Below are 17,278 nucleotides of genomic sequence, written 5' to 3'. Positions count from 1 at the left end.
AGTAAGAATGTGTGAGTGAAATGGTAGCAATGGAAAAAAAGACGTCAACAAATGTGGAAAAGAAATTATGTGGTCAATCCAGGTGTTTTTTTTATCCTGTTTCAGTGAAGTCTTGATGCATTTCAAGGAGAATTAAAACAACTTTTTAAAGTTGATAAAGGTTAGGCACATCAGTGCCTAGAGAAATAGCTCAAATAAAGATGGCACAGAAAAAAAGAGAGTAAATATACATTTAAAGTACTGGCACTGTAGGCAACAATATACGAAGATTAGGATTAGAGGGCTAGGATTACACTCTGTAGTGATAATCTTATCTGGTTAACTACATATCACACAATATTCTATTTAACATTAAAATCACTCACAATGCCAACAGTGATTTCTTGTCTTGCACAACTTCAGCAGCTGTAGTACTGTACAAACGCCCTGCCCCGTTTGTGAAAATATGGGCAAAGAATAAAGTTTTGAAAGGACAGGGCATCCAAGTCCATCTAAATGCGCCACCGTAGCTAGCGTGAACTATCAGAGCTTAAATTATAGCTCACCAAACACAATGAAGACAACTGTCTCTTTAAATCAACTGTCTGTTTTGGCACCCAATAATTAAGTTGTTTTGTAAAGTGTGTTTCCAAGAAGTTGGTTAGTTGTAATACTACAACAACTATAGAGATATTCTTCTTTATTTGGTAAAATATTTTGTCATACATTTCCATCCAATAGATGTTGAAAATGTTTGCTGGCAGCTATATAATGTAATATTACTGAATATTAACCTTTAAACTGATTGGTAAATGTATTTATTTATTTATTGTATTAATGAGCAGTTCTGATATAGAAGGAAAGTAGAATATGTAGCAAATTCCCATGGGACACCTTCGTCTGCCACAAAATAATGGTTTGAATATAAGAAGTTCAAGGCAGCTTAAGAGAAGTGGCTCTCAGGAACACTCTCTTCCCACCACCAATCTGCCAATGGAGCCAGTCATGATCCGATCAACTCAAACCAAACTGCATCAAGAAACCTGTGAAATATGGCAGGGTGAGCTCACCAACTTGAGTGATAAAAGTCATTGACTGGAATTAGGACCATAAGGTTTAGTTGTGTTGGTGTTTCCTTGGAGTGTCTGTAAGAACACTTCTGGACTCAGACTGAGGTTTGCATATAGATGCTAATCTGTTCCAGGATTCACTCACATCAAACACCCAGAACTAGGGCCTGCAAGTAGATATAGATGTATAAGAGTGTGTATAAGGGTGTGGTAGTTTGTCACTGACGCACTTGTGACATTCACCAGCATGTATACAAGGATTTTCCTGAGTAAACATGCAAACTTCAATTAGCAGGCTGCCGCTGCAGCTTCATACACATGCCCCAGACCAGCGCTGTCTACCTTCACCGATGAGCATGCAACATGGCGATGTGCGGCTTCAGATTCCTCCATGCAGGTACATAGATCCATTCATTTGGATAGAGAGACTCTCAGACCCCCCTCTGAACCCTTGCAACATGAGCTCATCATTTCAGGCTGTCTCCGCTTATTTAGAGCATTCCTTCTTTTTTAATAATATTTTATAGCATCAAATTTAGTTGAGTCAGATTCAGAAATCATTTCTCTTTATATTAATTAATTAGCCCCACAGTTTAATGATTTTATGCTTCATTTTCCTACATTTTTACAATTCTATACAAAACAATACAAACCTTGGTTGAACATTTTTTTCAACATTTCATTTCAATTGAAATGTTTTCTGTTTATGTTTAAATGTTCTTTTTTTTTTTTGTAGTTTGCATGGTAGAACTTGTCGTTTTTGGTGTCCTTTTGTGGTTATGGTCACTTCCAACTAGAACTACAAGTAGTGTGATTTAATTGTGATAAAAGATACATCATTTTTCCCTAGCGGGTGGTGCCCTAAGGAATTTTGTTATTTAATGTGTTAGTGCTAGAAATATATGTATTATTGTAGTGCTGGACACACAAACTGAAGATTGCCTGCTAAGTGGAGGTCTAAAACCAAGCAAATATGGATAATGTTGGATATGGATGAATGCCCTACAAGAGTATTAATTTAATAAAGTTAAAAACTTATTTAAGTTAAACTTTATTTAGTGAAACCGGAGATGCTGGTCATTTACCTTGCTAATTAAGCATGATAAATGGCCAGCACCCAATAACACACAAGTATCATACTGAGTTTTTAATGTTGTCAACATGTGTTTCTGACATATAGTCCCAATCTTTTGAAAAGCCTTTGTTTGGGGTACTGCGACTGCAGTCAAATACACACACAGATAAATACAAAATAATCATGATAATGGTGATAATAACAATAATAATAATGAGAAGAATAACTTGCTCATAGAAAAACCCATTTCTGCTAAGGCCTGTATTAGATTTTATTGCCTAGTCCTTAAAAAAAGAAAGAAATAAATCTAAATCAGGAAATCTAGATGTAGGTTACAAATATGCAAGTTAATTATTTAGAAATAATTAACTTTCATTTGGGTATGCAGCAGTGCTTGTGTTGAGAACATTCCTCAATGTGTGTGTCTGTACTTTAAATGAGAACAAAAAGAGTGAAAGAGGTTACAAAGTTAAATTATGCATGTTATGTAATTACCCAATCAAATGTTCAAATTAGATGTTGATGAGTCTTTACCACAAATGAGAAGATGGCACTCCCTCAGGTCAAAGACAGTTCTCTCCAAGATAAAAGAAAGAACCCACAAGAACACAATTAGATTTGCTTTGTGCGTAGAAAGGTTTATTCCCACTCACACAAACTGAGTTTAATGTGGTTGTTTGTATGTTCTTCTTAACTTAGCTGTTGCCTTCAGTAAACAAATAAATGTACCATCAGTGGGTTATTAGCTGATCTGATATATGGATTTAATTACATACGCAACACATCCTGTGAAATAGTATACGCACATCTAGCTTTTGTAAACTCATTCATGAGCACCTCCATTAAGGCTGTATTAATCTTACTACACACACTGAAACAACACACAAGGGCGTCCTCATGTCTTTGTCAAAGGCAAACATGGGACCAAAATAAATTAATTTCCTAACATGGACCAGTATTATATGTGGGAAGTAAAAAATGAAGGAGGGTTTAAACTAGCTGGATGAAAACCTGCTATAGAAACACAAGAAGTTTATGAGCCATTACTTGGCATTGCACAACAAAATAAAATGATTTATTTATTTATTTATTTATTTGTCAAAATGAACATACTTGTATAATGACATTACTTTCATTAGAGTGTTAAAGGCCTTTCTCTCTTTTTTTCTTTCTTTCTTTCTTTCTTTCTTTCTTTCTTTCTTTCTTTCTTTCTTTCTTTCTTTCTTTCTTTCTTTCTTTCTAATTGCTTATTGCACCTACACTTCTGTACCTACACACTCAGATGTAGGTACAGAAGTGAAATGTGATCACAATGAATTATTCAGTGATTGATTTCTTTTTTTCCCCCTATGAAATGAAGTAATTATCCCACGACAAAGACAGATATATGATCAGACTATGACAAAAAAGATTGATAAAACAATAAAAAGGTGATAAAAGCCATGGAAGCACATGGAAAAGCAATAAAACATAATTAATAACAACAGGTTTTGACAATGAATGAGGAATGAAAATACCAGTAAAAAAAATAACTTAACCTTCCATAGTCCATCAGAAGATTTATGACAAACATGACCAAGTGTGTTCTAAATTTTATTCAATGTATTCTGGTTGAAAAGTTAACAAAGAAGAAAAATCTCTAAGTTTTGACCCTTTGATGCATGCATTTTGAAAAAAAACATATTTTTTCACCAACAATATTTTACAGCTATCCCTTTTATGTATGTCAGTCTTATTTTATGGTTTATTTGTTTTTATCTAGTCTATAAGAATATTTACAAAAATAATACTACATCCTATTTAAATATCTATTCCATTGGAAATATATCTTAATTTCCTATTTATCACTGAGGCAAACTTGGTAATTATGATGTTGATGTCCAGTTTTTTTATATAGCACATTTAAAAGCAACATTAGTTGACCAAAGTGTTCACAGTCACACCAACAGTCATAAAATAGCAAATAAAATAAAACAATAACAAATAAAACACAGAAGAGTTAGGACTGCTCAAAACTTTTCAGCATCTCATATTTAATCAGTTTAATCAAACGATTGCATGTTCTGCATGGTGCGGACATGAAGAGGTAAAGTATTCCCCAGTCTTGGGGCTGACACAGTGAATGCTCAATTACCTCTACATTTTAATTTTGCTCTTGGAACTTCATGGAGAAACTGGCTGGTGGACCGGAGTGCTATCAAAGGTGTGTGGATTTTGAGGAGATGTGTAGATAGGATAGGCTCACCCAGGGGTGGCCAGCGTCGGTTCTCGAGAGCCAAAATCCTGCAGGTTTTCCAAATTTCCCTGCTCCAACACACCTGACTTAAATTAATGAGTCATTGTGCAGATCCTTATAGGCTGATCCATTTAATTTGAGTTTGGTGTGCTGGAGCAGGGAAATTTGGAAAACCTGCAGGACTGTGGCTCTTGAGGACCGACGCTGGCCATGCCTGGGCTAGACCATTTAAAACTTTAAAAGTGAGCAATAAAGTTTTTAAAATGAATGTGAAGACAGACAGGAAGCCAATGGTTTTAAGATTAGAGTTTTGTGTTCATGCTTCTTTGTCCCAGTTAAAAAACAAGCTTCAGTGTACTGAACTACTGGTAAACGCTGCAGAGATGATTCATCTAGCTCGACATACAGTTACAACAGTCCTGGGAAGAGATGACGAGATGACCTTCTCAGAATCCCTAAAAGTCATGGTTAGAAAAAACTTGACTTAATGACTTAATTGACTTAAAGCACTTATCCATTTGAATAGAATAGAATAGAACTATCCAGAATGATACCCAGATTCCACACTGCAGAATGACAGCAAGTAGTTAAAGAACCAAGAACATAATTTGCACTGGGGCCCCTTAGCATAACTGGCATATAAGCCTGAATGTCACTGACAAAAAAAAAACATGAAGGTACATTATGCTCCCTAAAGATAGAACCTAGGGGCAACATGGATAATGGAGAGGGGCTGCTGAAGAGGAATAAGTCCTTAGATTGACAGAGAAGCTCCATCCTGCCTGGTATGATTTTAATACCAAGATTATCTTCCAACAGGAATAACAGAATATTGTGGTCTATGGTATCAAAGGCTGTTGATAAATCTAAAAGAACATAAAAGATGTTATTAAAAACTCTTAAAAGGGCTCTCTCTGTGATGCAGCATGACCTAAAACTGACTGAAACACCTCACAATGATGTATGTATAAAGGTTATATTATACAATATTTATTTTCCTCTTCATGGTATTGAATGACTAATTTGCAAATATAGCATCCTCACTCAAGTATATACTAGAACACAGCTTTTAAGTAATGGACAACATTAAAAGCTTAAAGAAACAAGGATTCTATTCAGACAAGCTACTGGAGATTGGGGTAATCATCTGTACCTTTTTTTTTCAGTTGGGATCTTGGGTATGTAAGTACTAGCCTCTCGTTGAATTTTAAGAAAATTAATCCAGTCCACTTCAAGTTAAACAATTAAAGGCCCATTTATGCTTGACGCAGAAGACGGATACGCAGACAGACAGTTTCGTCCATCTTCTGTGTTTCTTATTGGTGTAGTTTGGTCTGTTTTCAGGGAGCTTAGCTATCCATTGCCTGACACAGAGGACAGAGCAATACCAGCATAAATCGCGGGGCCAGTGCTGAGCAGAATAGCCGACATGCGACCAGGGAAAGAAATAAACCCGGAGAAGAAGAAGAGGATCACGAAGGGAACAAAAAAGAAGAAGAATAAAGACGAGCACAACGAATGTAGAAATTGTGCAAGCTTTTGAAGAAAGACTATATGCGAATATTTAGGGCATGTTGAGGGGTTGGAAACAACTTTATAGCGATGCATTGCCATTGCCAAACTGTGTCTGAAACTAACGTCAGCTCGCAGGAGTGAACTTAGCACTGCCTGCTAGTAGAGGAATTGACTTAACCATAGCAACGCAAAACATGCATGGAAGTATGAGAACGGCGATGTACGACAACATTTGAAATGGAGGTCGCTATTTACGTACGTAAGGGAGCATAAAATGAGCTATTAAGCTGTTTTTCTGCTTCAGTTGGATGTAAAAACATGGTCTATTTTCGCAACCTTTGGAACATAAAACTAACTTTTGGATAACTTGTTTACACTATTGGTAAACCTGAAATAAGAATCTAAGGACACTGTTATCTAAAATGTAAGTTATGGAGGTTCATGTAACTGTCACAAAACTGATCTGCACTCTATCTCTCTCTCTTTAGTAAGTTGGTAATATATTTTAGGAAAAAAGTTCAGTTTGTAGCTATAAAACACAATGATTTTGTTCACAGTTTTTACTTCACTAAAATACCAGGTCTAATATTCTACCTACTAAGTACTGAATGTTCTTATTTTTAAACTTTGTACACGATTGCAATTCAAAGTAGATTAGTTAGGGTACATAAATGTCAAATAAGATAAGTAATACCCTACATATTCACACTCAACATCTGTATAATTATATTTCTTTAAAGTACAACATTCTTAGAGTTGAGTATATCTGATAAATCAGATGTACATAGAATTTGTGATGATAATCTTTTATGAAGGCAGAAGAACACACATGAATGCATACACGTATGTAGGCAATGACAAATACAAGCACATACAGATAAATTCAAGACTATTCAAGATGCATTCATTAGAACTCTAAGACTGTGCTAATGAATGCATCAACCATAATACAAGATCCAAGAAATATTCATAAATATGGCCATTTAAAACTCCAGAGAGATCGTTAAAGCAAATAATTTGAAAAATGAGAATATTTGCTTTAACATAGCATAGAATTATTAATAGTAGCCCACCCTCTCATGGTCATGCACAATTAAAGTGGAAGTGATGGATAATATGTAAGATCTCTGGCTGTACTGCACATGCACACACACAATATAATAACCATCACATGAATATGTAATGAAGTCTATACTGAAATTAGGAGGATGGAGTTTTATGTCATTCTGCACACTCTTTCTTCATCTTTCTCACTTCCGTTCCACTTCCCTCCATTTCAACACTGCCTTCTCCTCTGTTGCTCAGAGGCCTTAGGTTTTTAAATATTTAACATTTCATGATAAACTTCCTCAATTTTCCTTTTCTTTAGGGTGAGACACCCTCACTCAACCCTAAACTATCCATATGTAGAAATAATTCCTTTAATTAATTTTCTCAGGTGATATTCATGCAGTCTGGAAGACTCAGAGGTACATTTCTTTATGCATGTGGTGGCTGGCTGTAGGGTTGAGCCGTGGACACAAAAAAGTGGCAGCTGTAACCAGAAATTCATTGGTAGCTGCTGTTTAAGTCAGACTTCACTGTGATAATGTTCACACAGTGCAATGTAGAATGTATATGAAATTCTTATTTGCTTGATAAACTACAGGTTAATGTAGTCAAAGCAAGGCAGTAGTAAATAACCCTCAGGTGTAAAAGAAGCAATGACAAATGAGAATTTATAAAAAGCACAAACTAGTTCTTCTCTATGTGGGACCCTTAAGAGTCATTACATCCAGTGGTCAGGTTTATGAGGACAGGCTGCAGAGAAGCATTCACATCTTGATCATCTACACACTAATTGCCTCATTTAGACGAGCATTACTAATAAAGATGAGACAGTGCCTAATGGTGCATATTAAGCACAATTCCAATTTTCCAGTTATAATGATTTTTGTTAAAGAATTAAGAGAGGAGGTCATTGAGAAATGAAACGTATCTGAGGGTTTGACATAAAGGGGGGATGGGGTCCACAGTGTCAAAGCACTGAGGCTTTCTGTATCTAGAAACCATAACACTGAAAATGTCTGTCACCACTCAGTGTAACTGAGTTTTACATATCAGGGTTTCACTCGTTCTGTTTCAAGGAGTTGAAGTAGATGATGTAGGGACTAGTTAGTGAATACCTTATAAACATGGTGTTAGCAAGGAAAGGCCAGTTTGTCTGTATAGAATAATTTAATGACAGGATGATTCAAAGTGCTTTACAGAATTCAAAAAAGAATAATTCAACATTAAAAACAAAAGAAAAAGGAAAAAAAGAAACACTGGATAAAAACTGTATGAAAACATGATCAAGTTTGAAAATTCAAACTTAAGAGAAACAGATGCAGATTTGGACTTCTAAATAAAAACTATTTGCACATGTTGGTGTTTGTATACAGATGGGTGTATGTCTGTATACAAGTATGAAAATGTGTATGCAAGTGTTTGTTTTCACTTGCTGTGTATTTTTGTGAGTTTGATAGCTCCTACAGAAATAAAGTGTGGTTACGCTGCATAAATATGCATAGTATGAGCCACAAGAAATATTTTAGACACTGAAGCATTAACATTAATAATATTTAAAAGACCAACAGCAGAGAAAATTCTAGTATGTAAGTAGCATGTTATAGAAAATATTTTTATTAAAGTATGAATGCCTCCATTAATTATTTCTAAATGATACAAGGAGGAGTTTTGGATTTGCTGTAGGGAGTCTGGAATGGATAAATTATGATCTTGGAGGTTGCGGGCTCATAGGGAAGGGTTCTGACACAGTGTAGAAAGTTCTTTCATTTGCACTAAAGTAGTAGATGAGTTAAGTAATTGAGCTTTGATGTGTCACCATATTTAAATAGAGGGATTTGCTACTACCATCCATGGTATCACTTGTCTTCATCTGCAGCAATGCCTTTTCTTCAGCTACACACTGTCAAACTTTAATAAATACAGACTGGGAACAGCACTGGTCTGTCAGAATCAATTCAGCCCAATTACAAAGTTTCAGTCTGAAGGGGATTACACTTAAGCATCTGACCTTGCATCTGCAAGCAATAACATAATGTTGAGGTGCTTTATAAAATAGTCAAATTAGAGAAAATCATACAGAAGAGAAGAGTGTAAACATTTCAGACATATTCATGGTGGTAAACATGGCCATGATTCATAAAGCACAATTTAAAGACAAGAGCATAACAAAACACAGAAACAGACATAGAGGAAGACAAACAGTTTGACTAAAATGAACATCTGCCAGTGGAAAGAGACAAAATATTTTGCAGACACAAAAACAACTCAAGGTAAAACTGCAGGATTTATGTAATCCTTACATGAAAAAGTAGCCACATCTTTATTTATTAATAAAGTTTTTTTTTTTAAATCTGCCTTTGAACATATGAACAATGTCTTTGTGTTGTATAGGTAAGCAAATTTAAGTATTTGTTTGTAGGTTTTTGTTAATCTGGTACAACAGGTTCAGTTCTGTCCTGTAATGAAAATACTGTCCTTAATTTACATATTTTGGCATATTTTTTGAGAATGCAAAGCAGCCTGCTGTTTGAAATAGGTTTTTTAATGATTTTTTGTTCAAAATAAATGTGCAGTATTATAAAATTTTATCTGTTAGAATGCATATTATTATTATTATTATTATTATTATTATTATTATTATTATTATTATTATTATTATTATTATTATTATTATAAGAATAAGAAAGAAAATGAGTCCCTCAGTGGAGAAATTGCTTTGTTGTAACAGTACAGGTGCAGCAATCAGAAGCAAACAGGTAATATCGAACAAGAACGCTGCTGCTCCATCACACCACAACACTATACAGGGCTGATACTTCCCTATTATTATTATTATTATTATTATTATTATTATTATTATTATTATTATTATTATTATTATTATTATTATTTTCTGATGCCAACATAACACATTAATGTATCAACAATGAAGGAATGAAGGAAAGAGGGACATATGTGTGTTGATGGCTTTAGCTGGAAAATCAGTTTATTGCCACTATGTTATTTTATGAAACTGTTTGTCAGCTGATAGAGGAGCAGAGGAGTCATTGATAATTTAAACATGGAAGTTTCCAGAGTGAAAGGCCAAAGGGCCTCTATTTATCTCCCTGTGGGTTTGGGGTTGCAGGTACTGACCTCCTGAGAACTTTGCCCTCGTCACCAGTAATGATGGAAAAGACTCATGACACAGAAAATAAAGGTCAGAAACACACATACATGCACAAACAGAAGTTAATCCAGAAAGGAACACATCCTTGCATCCTTCATACATGCTGTCGCCAAAGGGCTCCTGTATGTGATTTTGCGTTTAATCTGAAGTCTCTTGAGATGTTGAAGGACAGCTATGTTCCTGCAATACTGTTGAGCCAGCATGTGTCGCCATGGTGTAAGCACATTTTCTGACGTACTCAGACCACTGTTGGAAAACAACTGGCTCCCATGAGGGTCCCACCACAACAACTGTGTGACAGCATTTGTGTCTTTGAGTGGATGTCTTCATGTGTGTGTGTGTGTTTTGTTTTTTTTCTGTTGATGCAGGTGTTACTCTGGCCTTCACAGAGGCTAATGGAAGGACCCATTAAGAGCACAACAATCCTAATCGTACTGTAAATACTTGGTCTGCTGGTGTAATGTTAGTTTCGTTCAATAATTCAACAGCTGCTAAGAAAACAACAATTCAGCTCTCCGACAAAGCAAGCAACACTGTGAACAATGTCATCAGATAACCAGGAGCACAACATAGGGGGAAAAAAAACTGATTATAGTTGTATGCCCTACGATTTGTTCCAGTTCAGTGCAACCATTGATGCAGTGAGCAAAGTGTGATCTCAGCATGAACAGAAAATGAAGTAGCCAAGTCAAGGAGAGATTCCAGCAACCAACTTTAAAATTAACTGAGGTAATTTAGCACAAAAAAGGCAAAGAGTTATTTACTGAATGTAATAAGGGCATGCAGATTTGTTTGTAAGATAAATTGAGATTTTTTTCACCAGCTAATGCATTCTGTGCAATGAGCCGAGAGCCATCTCCTAACCTTTACACAAGAACATGACAGTAAAACCGATAGAGCTATAAATAATATAATGTGCATTTCTTCCCAACATACAGACTGATAATCATTGGCTGCTTATTCACATTAAGATATAACAAAACCATAAATGCTGAATAAATTGCCATAAGTTTGTTTTTCATGACTGAAGAAAGGTTCAGTGACGGGTATAAATGTGAAAGCCTAGCTTGCATCACTCCTGAATGGGTAACATGAGGCTTGTGCAAAAGTTCAGTTTGGAAGATCTTTTCCCTGGTGTCTGCTCATTCTTTAGTGTTTGGGTTTCTATTCTTGCCATACTTTGTGACTTCCATTTTCTCACACTAGAAAACTCACCTCATTCTTAACTCTCTCATCATGATTCAGGTCCAGTTATCTTCTCGCCAGCTGTCTTCTTCTTCTAGCTTTGTTCTCTAAAACTGTCTTTTGTTTGTAATTCCCCCTCCAGGCTGTCTTTTGCATTGCCCGCCACTCCCCTAACCTCTGCTTTTTCCTGATACCAGAGGAGCTTCATTCAAAATATCTGTCATCTCTTATCCCTGCTCATCCACCACTAAAACCTACTTTCTGTTTCAGTCACAGAAAAATGAACATACTCAACGAACACAAAATAAGGTACTCTTCATTACTTCTATCGGGACCTGGAGGCAGTTTAAGAGTTGACGCTTTACATTTTGATCCAAATGAGATGTTGAGAGATGTGCATGGCCAAACAATTTAACACTGAACTTAAGAGATATTGTCAGTATTTATATCTGGTGTAAGGGTAACAGAACAAAAGTCCCACATGAGGGTGGGTATTAACTGCTGGTTTTGGTTTCTACTATAAACTATTTTGAGTGATCAATACGACTAGAAAACGTGCTATACAAATACCATCCATTTATCTTCACACCCTTAGCTGCTAATGTTCACACTTCACCCACAATCCTCTTGTCACACACATAAAGAACAGTTCCTAATCACTATTCCTCCTCGGTGTGAAGACTGGACAGAACAGAGTGTACCTTCGTCTCCTTTTTTACCACCAAAAACCTGAACTGCATGTGGAACTAAAGAGCAGAGATGCATACATAAAATCTTGGGTTGTTTTCTATGTTTAAAAGACTGCTGTCAAATAACAGATGCTCTGTGAAGATTAAATACTTCATGAAATACCACATATCCACACACACAAAAAGAAATCCTCATCTGCTTTCTCCACATATGAATCAAGTGTTTGACTTGTGCACATGGAGTTGCAGCGTTCACTCACGTCTTTAATGAGATGGGATGTATACACAGTTGGTGATCTATTCACCCTGTCTGCTCAGCTTTGCATCAATTTCTGTGGAAATCTCTGCTATTCCCTTTTGGTCTGACATTCCCCAGTGCTGTCCCACTCTGTGTTCCCAATACCAGACATGAGTCCATGTACGCCAACCATCTGATCATGGAAATTGCCCAGAAGGACTAAATAGGTCATCCTGTGCTGACTGCTGGTTGTTTTACAACAGTAGTTGCCCCAAATGTTAGACCCCATATACATTTTCAAATTCTGCTTCTGTGATACCTGTGGTAATGACAAGATGGAAAATTAAAAGAACTATACACTTAATGTGATGCTAAACATATTTAGATGGAGGCAGTGTTCTGAAGAGTTACCTGTCTGTTTGCACTGAAGCCATCTTGAAACCCATATTTGCGGCTTATAGTTTGCACCATCTTTTCCATTTAGAGCCAAGACCATCCTTTTCATTCAATATAAGGTTGATGCGACATGATATTGAGAGACACTGAAGTAATACAACCTTGAGCAAAAAAAACAGTGAGTGTACTGTCAACTTGCTTTAAAGGAATGACAGTTTAATTGCACTCAAGTGTTTGCTGTCAGCTCTAGTTTTATCCTTTCCTTGTGATATTTGTGGTTCTTCCTTATGATGATAATCCTTTATCTTTTTTTTATCTCTTGAGGTCTGAACAGTATGGACAAGCTGTAGCAAAATGAGAGACAACACCATAAGTTCTAAAAACAAAACTCAGTCATTACTTTTGTGGTAACACCAACACAAAATATGCTAATACTTGCTGCCTTGGGCTGAGAGTGAAGGTATTTTATCTAGTTAAGATAAAACACTACATCAAAGCTGACAAAGCTTTGTAAAAAAATGCTTGTCTAGAACTGTATGTAAGAACTAAAAAAGGCTAAAGTAAGTCTGTTGTGCAGAATCAGTTTGTTTTGTTTTTTTTTATTTGTTTTTTTTTTTTTGTTTGGCTTTCTGGGTGATGACTCCAATCCAGTGTGGTGCAGGGAAACGAAGCCTCCCACCCACTAAGATGCATTCCTATGAAAGCCAAATAAGCGTTATGAGAAATAACTTAAGGTTTTTTAGTTCTTGTCAAGTGGTACTAATAGAGTTTTGTTTTCTGCCTTTTTATCATAAGTGGCCCTGTTTGCATGACACTTTAAGTTATTTCTGCATGGACTTAAGACTTAAGCCATAATGGCTGTGGCTTGGTATAAACTCTCTCAAGGCCCAGCTGACTGGTAGCAGCATAAGAGACAACTAACTTTTAAAACCACCACATAATTAAAAAATCCAACACTAATGTAAGATATAATAATTTAACATTTTAATTAAGGAGATTTGCATCTGTTACATGACAAGAAAGTAAAGCAATTGTGGTGATAATACATGTATAATAAGGGATAAGGGTTTGTCATTCAGTTGACATTGTAGTGATGGCAGATGATAAGCCTTGCCTATCTTTGAGTCTTTTCATTCACTTATCGTTTTACTTTTTATAAGCTCTTGCTTTGGATCTTTGATAGATTCTGTAATATTTTCTCTATACATTTGAGTGTGAAAATGTTGCCAAGAAAAGACATAATACAATTTAATCAAAGTTAAAAAAAATGCACCAGCCCTGCTTTGAACAGAGCCCAGGTAGCTCTTTCTTTCCTGACTTTTGGCTAAGTCTAAGCTCACTCAAATATCTACAAGATAAAACCTTACATGGGCAGACATGACAGCAGTATTGTTTTTTTTTTTTTGTTTGTTTGTTTTGTTTTTTTTACTTCAGGAGCAAGTGAGTTGATGGCAATTTTTTGTTTGAACCATGCCAGTTGATCAAGGGTCTTTGCAGTCAGCTTTGGTTTGATCTTGTTCTCTTGACATTTCTTTGTATGGGCTTCCCCTTTTCAAGGGATAATCCCTGCAAAGGACAAGTTTTGGCAAACTGAGTATTTGAATGAAAGGAAAAATATTGCTTGTAGAAAGCGTGGCCATTGCGTGGTGCACGGAGTAATTCAGCTCACAATGAGGATGACAGGGACGAAAGAATGAAGAGCAGTTTGAAAGAGAAGTGGAGATTTAACAGTGAAAAACTGAGAAAAAAGACAGATTGAGAGTTGTACTGGAATGCCTCCCACAAATTTACTCCCACTCTTCCTCTTGTGCCCACGCACTCTCTGTTACTGTGACGTCCACTCTTCTTTTTTACTCCTCCGCTCAGCCTTGGAGGCGTTCTGTTCTCCTCTCATTCATACAGAAGCATTCTATTTCCATATTCCTGAGTGGACATCATTTATTGAGTTAAAATGTCCATGGAGGAAAAGGAGACAGAGGAAGAGCAGTAGGAAGCACCATGTTTGGCTCCATCTGAACACATCAGATTTCCGATCATGCTGAGATCGTGATCGGAACTCACATAATGGGCCAAGCTCAGCAGATGGAATCATATTTCTTATAATCATGCTAAAACACAAATGTGTGTGCTCTGACATCCGACTAAACTGATTTCGCAACTCAGTGTTAGATCAGCACAATATCATGAGAGGCAGATCATCTTAAAGTTGTAAGTCCAAGATCTTGGTGCCCCATAAGACACAGAATGGTAAACTTTGTTTCTGAGTGTGTTAATTTAGTTTCAAGTTCAGGCAGGATGTGTACTGGGCACTGCTCCATGATTATAGTAATTATAGCAACCAGTAAGAACAGTACATTCTTATAGTTATTTTTATGTTAGATACTGCGTGTACTGTGTTTAACATCATATGCCAGGGACAGTGTATTAAAGGTCATGTTAGGTTTGATTACAGATTTATAAGTCAATTAAAAAGAATAGTTTTTTCTACTGATGTTCTGCATTATCATTATTCTTACTTTACTTTTCCGTAGCATGTAAAACATTTGTGTGGATAAAATTGATCTACAGATCAGAAGTAGAGATGTTAGGGATGTTTGATTGAATTTATCATGGTTATATTTGTTATGACTACAACAACACAATGTCTACAGATATCACTGTCCTTCAAGAGTGCAATAAGTAGAGCACCATGCATCAATACATCAGGTGGTGTGTATTGATGCAGAGAATAATGCTGATTATTAACTAATAAATCTCCTGAAGGAGAAAAACAGCAGACACTACACTGCACTACTAGATGAGACCTTGATGTTTAAAGGTCCAACATGTTCCGCAGATTGCATGCATAGTCAAAGAGGATCAGGCTTGAGTCAAGTTGATCCTCTTCCCATTAAACCAGCCAGCAGTAAAGTCAGGGATGAGCACAGCATTTTAAAGTTTCAGCTTATGGCATGTGTACTAAAGCTAATGATGGATGCACAAGTGGATGGAAGAACTTTAAGTAGCAAAGAAATAGGTGAAGGAAAGGTTTAAAGTTATATTTGTCTTCAAGGTTTGCTTTGGTTCTTAAGCTTACATAACTAGAAGTGGACAGTTACAAAAGAAAGAAAATAGATATTTGTTTTGTCTCATGAAGTTCCCATCCACCCTAGCAGCCAAAAGGTTGGTTCAAATGTGTGCTGTACACATTTAGACGTCAATACTGTCTTATCTGGATTCAGAGCTTCTCTCATATCTTTACAGTCTTACTTTGACCTTCAGTCTTGCATCTTAACACATCCTCATCATCATCTCCCCCCACATAAAGAAACACTAACTACCCTAAATGCCACCTGTTCTAATCTGTTTGTCTCCAGTAATCCTGGTGAAGAAGCAACTGAAACTGAAACAAGACAATGCTGCAAGACTGGATGGCATCAGTGCTGAGTCCTAAATCCTGAATTCTGGTACTTAAAAGATTTCATCCATCAGTAATTAATAGCTGTAAACCAGATGTTCCAACATCCCACATAATGGCCTACAATTGTTTTCTTATGGCACTGGGGTTAGCGCTGAATATGCCATCATCTATTTGCTTCAGTGAGCCCACTCCCATCTGGAAAGCAGGCTGCACTGGGATTTCTCCACTGCTTTTAACACAGTTTAGCCTGCACTGCTGTGTCAAAAGCTCCAGAAAACACAGGTGGTTGCCTATACAGTTGACTGGTTATTAACTACCTAACACACAGAGTTTGTGAGACTGAAGGGCTGTCTGTGAAGGTAAACCTTTCGTTTTTTACATCTCAGATTTCCAGAACAACTCAAGAGTCCCATCATTTCCAAAAGTACCCAGACTGTGCAGCAATGAGGTGTGTCCATGGAAAAAAGGCTGAATACGGAAAACTGGTTGACCACTTTGTTACATGCTGTAAAAATAATCACCTCTCCTAAGCTAGATGTAATTCATGTAACTGTGCTGCAAACAAGTCAAAGGAAATGATTGATTAAGGGGTTTTAGGAGAAATAAAACTATGCCAAAAACAGAGATGGAGGAGGTGGGCTTACATATACCTAGCTGTTTGCTTGGACAACAGAGTGAACTAGAAATATAACCCCGAGGAAGTTTACAAGAATGAGAACATGAGGCTTCACATCTTGTGGAAGCTTAGTTCCTTCAGTATTTGCTGCAAGAGGTTGCATATCATCTCAAGTCTGTGGTGGACAAGCCTTTGCAGCCATCTGTTTGGGTATCAGGATCAGAGCTAGTGAAACTGAACAGTCTAGGAAATAAGACTGACTCTATACTGCAAACTAATCTGGAGCCCCTGGAGCTGAATGTGCAAAAAATGTAGCACATCATCCTCTACATCCTGAATAAACAATGGAGTATCCTCACACAGAGGCTGCTTTAACTGAGAAAAAAAGTTAATGAAGAGCACGAGTGCTCTTACTGTATTTACCTTCTGTAAATTTTAGTATTCTTCTAAACTCAAAATGATGCAGAAAATGTAGTGTTTCACAAAGTTGTTCTGTAATCAGTGAGCTTATGAATTATGTGAATTATGAGTGTCTCCTCCTCATACCTTTAATGTGTTTTGCATTGTGTGCTGTGTTGCAAGCTAATCTGTATTTGACCCAGCTCATTGGGGTCAAGCCATTGTGGTGGAAGTAGCGGCCACACAAACCTCCTGACACAT

The 17,278-nt window shown here is 36.5% G+C and overlaps 1 protein-coding gene across 1 annotated transcript in view; it reads right to left on the bottom strand.

Annotated features, from left to right (window-relative positions):
- Positions 1–5,661: 5,661 nt before the first annotated feature.
- col4a1 (collagen, type IV, alpha 1) overlaps positions 5,662–17,278 on the bottom strand; it is a 64,032-nt gene continuing 52,415 nt past the window's right edge. The window contains exon 53 of the transcript XR_006012225.1: positions 5,662–5,675. The gene's annotated coding sequence lies outside the window, so the exon portion shown is untranslated. The remainder of the gene's footprint in view (positions 5,676–17,278) is intronic.

Source organism: Melanotaenia boesemani, chromosome 12 (assembly GCF_017639745.1).
Source record: "Melanotaenia boesemani isolate fMelBoe1 chromosome 12, fMelBoe1.pri, whole genome shotgun sequence".
NCBI classification, from domain to species: domain Eukaryota; kingdom Metazoa; phylum Chordata; class Actinopteri; order Atheriniformes; family Melanotaeniidae; genus Melanotaenia; species Melanotaenia boesemani.
Note: the sequence above shows the minus strand (reverse complement) of the source record. Positions and strands in the feature narration are given on the sequence as shown.